This window comes from Cucurbita pepo, chromosome 20, assembly GCF_057944985.1.
Source record: "Cucurbita pepo subsp. pepo isolate OVF chromosome 20, ASM5794498v1, whole genome shotgun sequence".
Taxonomy (NCBI): domain Eukaryota; kingdom Viridiplantae; phylum Streptophyta; class Magnoliopsida; order Cucurbitales; family Cucurbitaceae; genus Cucurbita; species Cucurbita pepo.
This window is the reverse complement of record NC_141817.1, coordinates 5,483,046-5,491,758: the sequence shown is the minus strand read 5'-3', so window position 1 is coordinate 5,491,758 and position 8,713 is coordinate 5,483,046.

Sequence of the window (8,713 nt, the reverse complement as noted above, 5' to 3'; positions counted from 1 at the left end):
TCATCGTATCAGACTACTGATTCTAAACATGCAATCTAACCTATATATAATTGCAAAGAAACTTAGTTATTAGCTTAGAAAGCAAAAATGCTCTTTTACTACATTTTTCAAGTATATTTTACAAATACAACATACATGACTTTATATAGTCTCAAAATAAAACATTTGACCTTCCATTAGGCATTTTAAGAGTTGTAGTATTCATACTGTGACCATAGAATAACCCCGGTGTAAAGGTAACCTAAAATAAATAAAATGACCTAAAATGCATTAATGAAACATCGTAATTCTAAATTATGACCCATCCAACATTTATAACAATGAAATTTGATTCTTCTTCAATGTGGCATGAATTGACACATCTTTTAATAATTTTAACAACATTTTTTTCACATCTTCTTTGAAGTCATATAACATAACCTAAGCATGCCTTCAACATATCATATCATAAACATATCAATTTATCATATACAACGTAACATTCACGTAACATCTCATATACATATCATTTCATAACAGTTTACATATACAGGCATATCACACGTGGGAAATCACATACACATGTCATCATTTAGCACACAATTATAACCAAACGAAAGTAGGACCACTTACTTGGTTGGCCTAGGCCGAAGCTACTACGACCACTTAATGCTAGCTTAATGCTGCTCTCTAAAATTTAATTATGCCTAAAGAGTCCAACATCATAAATTAGAATTATACTATGAATTGGCTCACCTAATTACAACCTCTTAATGCTAGCTTAACGCTACTCTCTGAAATTTAATTCTGCCTAAAGAGTCCAACATCATAAATTAGAATTTTACTCTGAAGTGGCTCACCTAGTTTTGCATAAAATAATTTAAGCTCACCTAGTTTTGCATAAAACAATTTAAACTTACTCCTAATAATTTAAACTAGCTAAGCCTAGTTTTGCATAAAATGAATTAAACTTACTCATAATACTTTAAACTATCTAAAATGCAGTCGTACTAACCTTAAAAGCTTCCGAAGAATTGAAACTAGGAGGAAAAGGTCCAAGTGTATCTGTAAATGTCTGTTGAATTCACCGCACCTAAATGATGGTAAGAGTTCTCTTATTTAGAATCATTTACAAAATACAGAAATAAGGTAAATTACCAATAATATAGAAATAACAGTAAAAAGAAAGAATAATAAATGAATACAATATATTTGCCTTTAATAAAAGGAAAAAATATGGTAAGTCGTAATGTAAGGCAGATATCTAGATATTTGCCTTATAATGAACGGTCAACTATCCTTAACATCCCCCCGCAAGCTGAGCGTCGGATTTGAACGAACGTGAAGCTTGGATCTAAAAAATTCAAAGAGAGGTCGAGAAATACTTTTTGTGAAGATGTCAGCAACTTGGAGATGAGAGGGTACATATTGTGTGCAAAGTTTGCCAGCGATAACAAGTTCTCGAAGAAAATGATAATCTAGTTCAACATGTTTGGCCCGCTTGTGAGAAACGGGATTAAAGCTAAAAAAATATAGCACTTTTGTTGTCACATAAGAGTAAAGGCTGCTGTGAAATAGGGACCTTGAGGTCATGCAAAAGATGCGTAACCCAAAGAAGTTCAACAGCAGTTGTGGCAAGAGCACGATACTCAGATTCACAGCTGGAGCGTGAGACAGTAGGTTGCTTTTTAGGACTCCAAGAAACGAGATTGTTACCAAGATAAATAGAATAGTCGGATGTAGAATGACGGGTATCGGGACAACCAGCCCAGTCAGCATCTGAATAAGCGACTAGCGTACTAGGAACAGTGGATGGACGAAAGGTAAGATCAAAGTGGAGTGTTCCTTTGACATAGTGAAGAATATGTTTGACAGCAAGAAAATGTTCTGCAGTAGGGGCATGCAAGAATTGACTGATAGAATTGACAACATACGCAATATCTGGACGCGTAATAGTCAAGTACTGAAGGGCGCCAACAAGAGATCTATAGAGAGTAGGATCAGAGAAAGGAGAACCATCAGCAGTCAGGTGTTGAGAAACAACTATGGGAGTGTGGACTGGTTTGCTATCGAGCAACTGAGCACGAGTAAGAATATTTCAAGCATATTTTAACTGACTAATAAAGAGACCATCAGGAGTGGGTGAGGCTTCAAGACCAAGAAAGTAACTGAGAGAACCCAAATCTTTGGTAGCAAACTCAGAATGAAGCTTGCGAGTAAAGTTGTCGATAAGAGATGAGTTGTTGCCGGTAACAATAATGTCATCAACATAAAGAAGCAAATAGATAAGGTTAGATTGCTGATGAATGACAAAAAGAGATGTGTCAGCACGACTGCAAGAAAACCCAAGTATGAGAAGAAATGAACTAAAACGCTGAAACCAGACACGAGGAGCTTGCTTTAAGCCATAGAGGGCTTTCTTTAATAGACAAACATGAGTGGGAAATCCAAGATCAATATACCCAGGAGGTTGTTCCATATGAACACGTTCAATAAGAGTTCCATTGAGAAAAGCATTCTTGACATCAAGTTGTCGAAGAGGCCATTTATTTGTGACTGCAATAAAGAGCACAACACGGACAGTGGTAGCTTTGACAACCGGACTGAAAGTGTCAGTATAGTCAAGACTAGAAACCTGAGTATAACCTTTAGCAACAAGACGAGCCTTGAAACGCTCGATGGATTCATTAGACAAATATTTAATACGAAACACCCATTTAGGGCCCACGATGTTTGTGTTGGCAGGGCGAGGAACCAAAGTCCAAGTATCATTTTGTTGTAACGCTCAAATTTCTTCATCCATGGCAGCCACCCAAGCAGGATTCTTAGCCGCATATTTGAATCCTTTTGGCTCAGTGGATGCAAGAAGAGCAGAAAGAAGTCCAGATGAGCCCAAAATACCAAGATTTGCTGGATGACGAGTCTTGAATATACCAACATTGGCTCGTGTGATCATAGGATGAGTGCCTAAAGAAGAGGAATCAACAGTAGGTTCAATAGAGGTCAAATTAGAAGTCGAGGGTGGCAAAGTGGAACCTACAAGAGAAGCATCAACCTGCACAGACTCATCCACAAGGTCAGAACAAATATCACACGGGGATGAACTGGATCGAGGAATGTGCGATGATGAAGTGGCAGGGGGGGATGAATCAATATGATAAAGATGTGGTTACAAGAAATTTGAAATAAGAATAGAGGAAAGAGGTTGGGCCTGGGAGCTAGGGTTAGTAGGAAAGTGAGTTTCATCAAATTGAGCATGGCGGGTGATATATAGCTTAGTGGTGGCGGGATCAAGACAGCGGAACCCTTTATGAGCAGAACTATAACCCAAAAAAATACAAAGAATGTTGCGGGGAGAAAGCTTGTTAGTCATATAATCACGCAAATAAAGATAAACACAATGACCAAAGGGATGAAAATTGTCATAATGTGGAGTGTAGCCATAAAGGATTCAAAGGGTGACTTACCTCCAAGAAGTGGAGTAGGCAACCGGTTGATAAGGGTCAAGCCAGTCTCAGTCACATGACTATATTTTCTCTCAGCACGACCATTTTGAGTAGGTGTATATGGACAAGAGAGTTGATGGAGGATGCCAGAATTATGTAAATGAGTTTTGAAACAAGTGCTAGTAAATTCGGTACCTCCATCACTTTGAAATACCTTGATACGAGAAGAATATTGATTTTCCACAAAATTTTGAAATTGAAGAAAAATATCAAAGAAATCATATTTAAATTTTAAAGGGTAAAACCAAGTGAATCGAGAATAATCATCAATAAAAATAACATAATAAAGAAAACCCGAATTTGATTTGACGAGAGAAGGACCCCAAAGATCACAATGAATAAGATCTAACACATGAGGCGACCTATGTTCATTGTGGGAATAAGGCAATCGATGACTTTTCGCAAGCTGACAAGTATTACATAATGATGGAGAAGGCAATAAAGACATAAGAGAAAGATGACCTTTTCTATTTAAAAAATAAATAACATAATGATTCACATGACCCAGACGAGCATGCCATAAATCATATGAAGCACGTAAAGATTTGTTTCTAAGGACTGAAATAAAAGCAAAGTTGCCGCGCTCGAGCACATATAGCCCTCCATCTCTTTTACCGGTTGCCACCACCCTTCTTGTTTGACAATTCTTGATAGTAATAAGATTATTAGTAAATGTAACGGAGAGAGGAAAATCAGACGTTAATTTACTTATGGAAAGAAGATTTTTAGTGAGGTGAGGGACAATCAAGACATCTAATAAGTGAATATTTGGAAAAGGAGAAAGAGTACCGGTGTGGGTAATGGGTAGGGATGCACCGTTTCCTATGATCACAGAGTCCTTATCCGTGTAATTTTTAGATTGATCCAAAATAAATGGGTCGGCAGTCATATGGGCCAAGCTAGTGTCCAGAAACCAATAAGCAGCATCGAGTCCAGCAATAGAACTTGACGTGTTAAAGGCTTCAGCAAGGTGAGCATGAGAAGAATCAAGTCGAACATACCGTTGGTTGCAGCGGTCAGTATAATGGCCCTCTTTGCGGCATATTTGGTAGTGAGTTGGTCGACGACCATGACCTGAGTGAGTTCGTCCTCGATTGGAAGAGTTGTTTTTGTGAGAATAAGAACGATCTAGCTGGTTGCTAAAGGAAGCAGGGTGGCTTCCATGGGTGCGACCACGATTAGTGGCTGTGAATGCTGTAGGAGTGGAGTCAGAGGACTCAAGGGAACGCTAGAACAACTCAAAACTTTCAGCTTTAGAGACTAAATCTGCAAAACAGGGGATAGGGGTAAGAGCCATCTGAGCCGTAGAAAAAGCTGAAAATTCGGTGCCGAGTCCACGAAGGAACCAGTGCACTTTATCAATGTCCTTGACGGGTCTGCCAATGGCATGAAGTTGGTCACAAATTTTTTTGAAGTCACGGGCATACTCAACAACAGGTTTGGTGCCACGTTTCATCAACTACAAGTCATCCTTGAGTCTCAGTTCACGAGCTTTCAAATGATGGCTGAACGTAGTTTCCAACGCAAGCCAAACATCACGTGCAGTAGAGAGACCAACGACAACAACCATGGCTTCCTCAGTGAGAGAAGAGAGCAGGAGATAGAGAAGTCGTTGATCGGTTCCCCTCCACGCCAAATATTTGAGGTTGAGTGTTGAGGAGGTTTCTGGTTCAAAGCGAGGTGGTGGAACCATAGTTCCATCAACATAGCCCAGCATGTCTTGACTCTCAAATAGAGGGAGAAGTTGGCTTTTCCAAAAAAAATAATTGGAGGAAGAAAGTTTGATGGTGATCATATGGATTAGAGTATTGAAAGGAAGAATATGATAAGAGGATTCGGAAGCCATAGAGAAGAAAGGATCAGGGTTGTTAAACCGAAAGTGCTCTGATACCATGTAAATGTTTGCTGAATTCACCACACCTAAATGGTTGTGAGAATTCTCTTATTTATAATCATTTACAGAATACAGAAATATGGAAAATTACAAATAATAGGGAAATAACAGTAAAAGGGAAGAATAATAAATGAATACAATATATTTGCCTTTAATAAAAGGGCAAATATGGTAAGCCATAATGTAAGGCAGATATCTAGATATTTGCCTTATAATAAACGGTCAACTATCCTTAACAGTATCAGACCCAAGTCAGATAAGCCAAAATGCCGGCCTAGAGCTGTCAGAAAATGTATTCTTCGACTAGCTTCAAATTGTTCAAATGAGTGTTAAAGATGGTCATTTCTTTAGGGTTGAAATGGTTAGCTTAGATCATTTATTTAGGGATGTTCATCTCATTTATTTAGGGATGTTACGACCACTAAATTAGGTTGTTAATTTTAAAAGTCAACCAAGTTGTTTTGTTTTCAATGCAATTGATGTTAGAGTTTCATTTCGAGTTAGTTTGTGTGTGTTCATAACATTTGGTATCAAAGCCACATCGCAAAGCCGAATTGTGAGAAAAGAAACTGCAGTTTTCTTAAGAAAAAGAAGAGTGAGCTATAAGAGATTCAAAGTATGGCAACTGAAACCAATTTCGTTCAACCGACCACTCCTAAGTTTGATGGTCATTATGATCATTGGTCTATGCTTATGCAAAATTTTCTCCGCTCAAAGAAATATTGCTCTTTGTTGGAGACCAGAATCCCTGCCGTAGCAGAAGGAGTGGAGATTACCGAAGCACAAAAAAGAAGAAAAAAAAACAATTGCAAACCAGAAGCTGAAAGATTTAAAGGTTAAGAATTACTTGTACCAAACCATTGATTGAACTATTATGGAAACAATCTTTAATAGAGATACTGCCAAACGAATTAGGAACTCTATGAAGCAGAAGTACTAGGGTTCCACAAATGTCAAAAGAGCACAACTCCAAGCTCTTAAGAAAGAGTTCGAAGTCCTACAGATGAAAGAGGACGAAAGCATTGATGCATATTTTGCTCAAATTCTCACAATTGCAAATAAGATGAACAATCATTGTTAAAACATGAAACAAGTGGTGATTATTGAAAAAAATCTTGAGACCAATGACCTCAAGGTTTGACTATGTTATATGTTTCATTGAATAGTCTAATAACTTAGACACTTCAACTATCAATGAATTGCAAAGCAGCTTGCTAGTACATGACCGAAGACTGAATGGACGTGTAGGTGATGAACAAGCACTAAAGATGACATACGATAATAGAATCGGTGGAAGAAGAGGTGATCAAGCTCGTGAAGCTTTTCAAGGAACCGATAGAGGAAGAGGAAGAGGAAGAGGAAGAGGTATACATATTCAACAAAACTACAATTGTGTGTTATAAGTGTCATGTTAAAATATCAGCCCAATAGGGTTAAACCCAACCAGTGATTATATTTATGTTAAGAAAATGATTTAGGGATTTTAGGAATAAATTCAGGAAAATGATTTAGGGATTTTATGAATAATTTAGGAAAATGATTTAGATACTTTACTAAAAAGGTTAGAAATTTTAGGGATAGATAGTCTATCATCTAGTATAAATACCCCTCCACTCTACTTAGTTCATCATCCCGAGAAATACAAAGCACAGAATGTAGTAGTACTCTACAGAGTGTCTTGTAATCTTTTCTTGATTGGTCTTAATAAAGAGTGTAAGTGTTTCCCACAGAAAGTTGTGTTCAACAATTTGGTATTAGAGCGAGGTTAGTGTAGGTTATCTAATCTTTTGGAATTCTTAGTATGCTCTGTGGTTGCAGCTCTGTTTAATCTTCCACATCAGAAACGATTTCTTAAGATTATTAATGTGTGAGTTTATTTTTGTGTCGTAAGTAGTCCGTGACTCTACAAATCTTGTGTCGAAAGAGCTTGTTTGGTATTATTGAGGTATTGCCAACACGATAGGTGATTTCCAAATCATTGGAGGAATCAAGAAACTCAACAACAAAAACTATAATACATGGGCAACATGAATGATGTCCTGTTTACAAGGACATGATCTTTGTGAGATTGTTGGTGGGAGCGAAACTAAGCCGCCAGAGGATGATTCTAACGGTGCCTTGCACAAATGGAGAATCAAAGCAGGCAAAGCAATGCTTGCCTTGAAGACCACAATCAGAGAAGAGATGTTAGAGCAGATTTGGGATGACAAGACACCAAAAGAAGCATGGGACACGTTCATGATACTGTTCTCAAAGAAGAACGATACGAAGCTACAACTTATGGAGAATGAGTTGTTGTCAATTTCACAACGTGACAAGACGATAGCTCAGTACTTCCACAAGGTCAAGTCAATCTGTCGAGAGACTACTGAACTAGACCCGAAGTCCGCCATTGTAAAATCTCGAATGAAGAGGATTATAATCCACAGATTGCGACCAGAATATGGAAGCTTTATTGTTGCTGTACAAGGATGACCTACTCAACCATCACTTGTAGAGTTCGAAAATTTGTTAGTCAGCCAAGAAGCCATGACTAAACAAATAAGAGGCATTGCATTGAAGGGTGAAGAAGAAGCACTATACACAAGTAAAAGTCGGAGCAATAATAGGTCGTCTACCAAATGTGGATACAATGGTGACAAAAGAAGAAGTCACCAAGGAACTGCACAACCAGGGAGAGCTCAGAAGAACGACAACAAGAGCTCTCAAGGGAAGAGATTTGAAGGTATTTGCTACAATTGCGGGAAGAAGGGCCACATGTCCAGGGATTGTTGGTCTAAGAAAAAATCTGTCGAAAGCAATGTGACATCCCCCAACATTGAGATTGAGGATGAATGGGATGCAGAGGCAATATGTGTCATAGAAGAAGAAGAGCTAGCACTCATGGCGATGATGGGAGAACATATCGATTTCGAGGACGACTGGATCAATGATTTAGGATGTTCAAACCACATGATTGACGATCAAAGTGGTGCAATGGAAAAGGGGTGGCCTTCAGAGAAGAAGTATTACCAGGCTTGGACCACATTGAAGAAATTCTTCCATAGAAGACGGGAGAGCAAACTGAAGAAATTCTTCCACAGAATACAAGGGAGAAAATTGTACACATTTGCTTAAGTGCTGATGCGGCTGAAGATTTGAGTGACACTAATGTTAGTGAACAAGAAGTGACTCAATCACGTGAACTCGGTGAAAGGGAAACAACACCTCAACAACTTAGGTAGTCAGAAATAATCCTAAAGCCAAATCTAGAGTATGATAATGTAGTAGAAGAAAAAGTTAATGAGCTGGAGACATATGAAGAAGCATCACAAAACTCAGCTTGGCAGAAAGC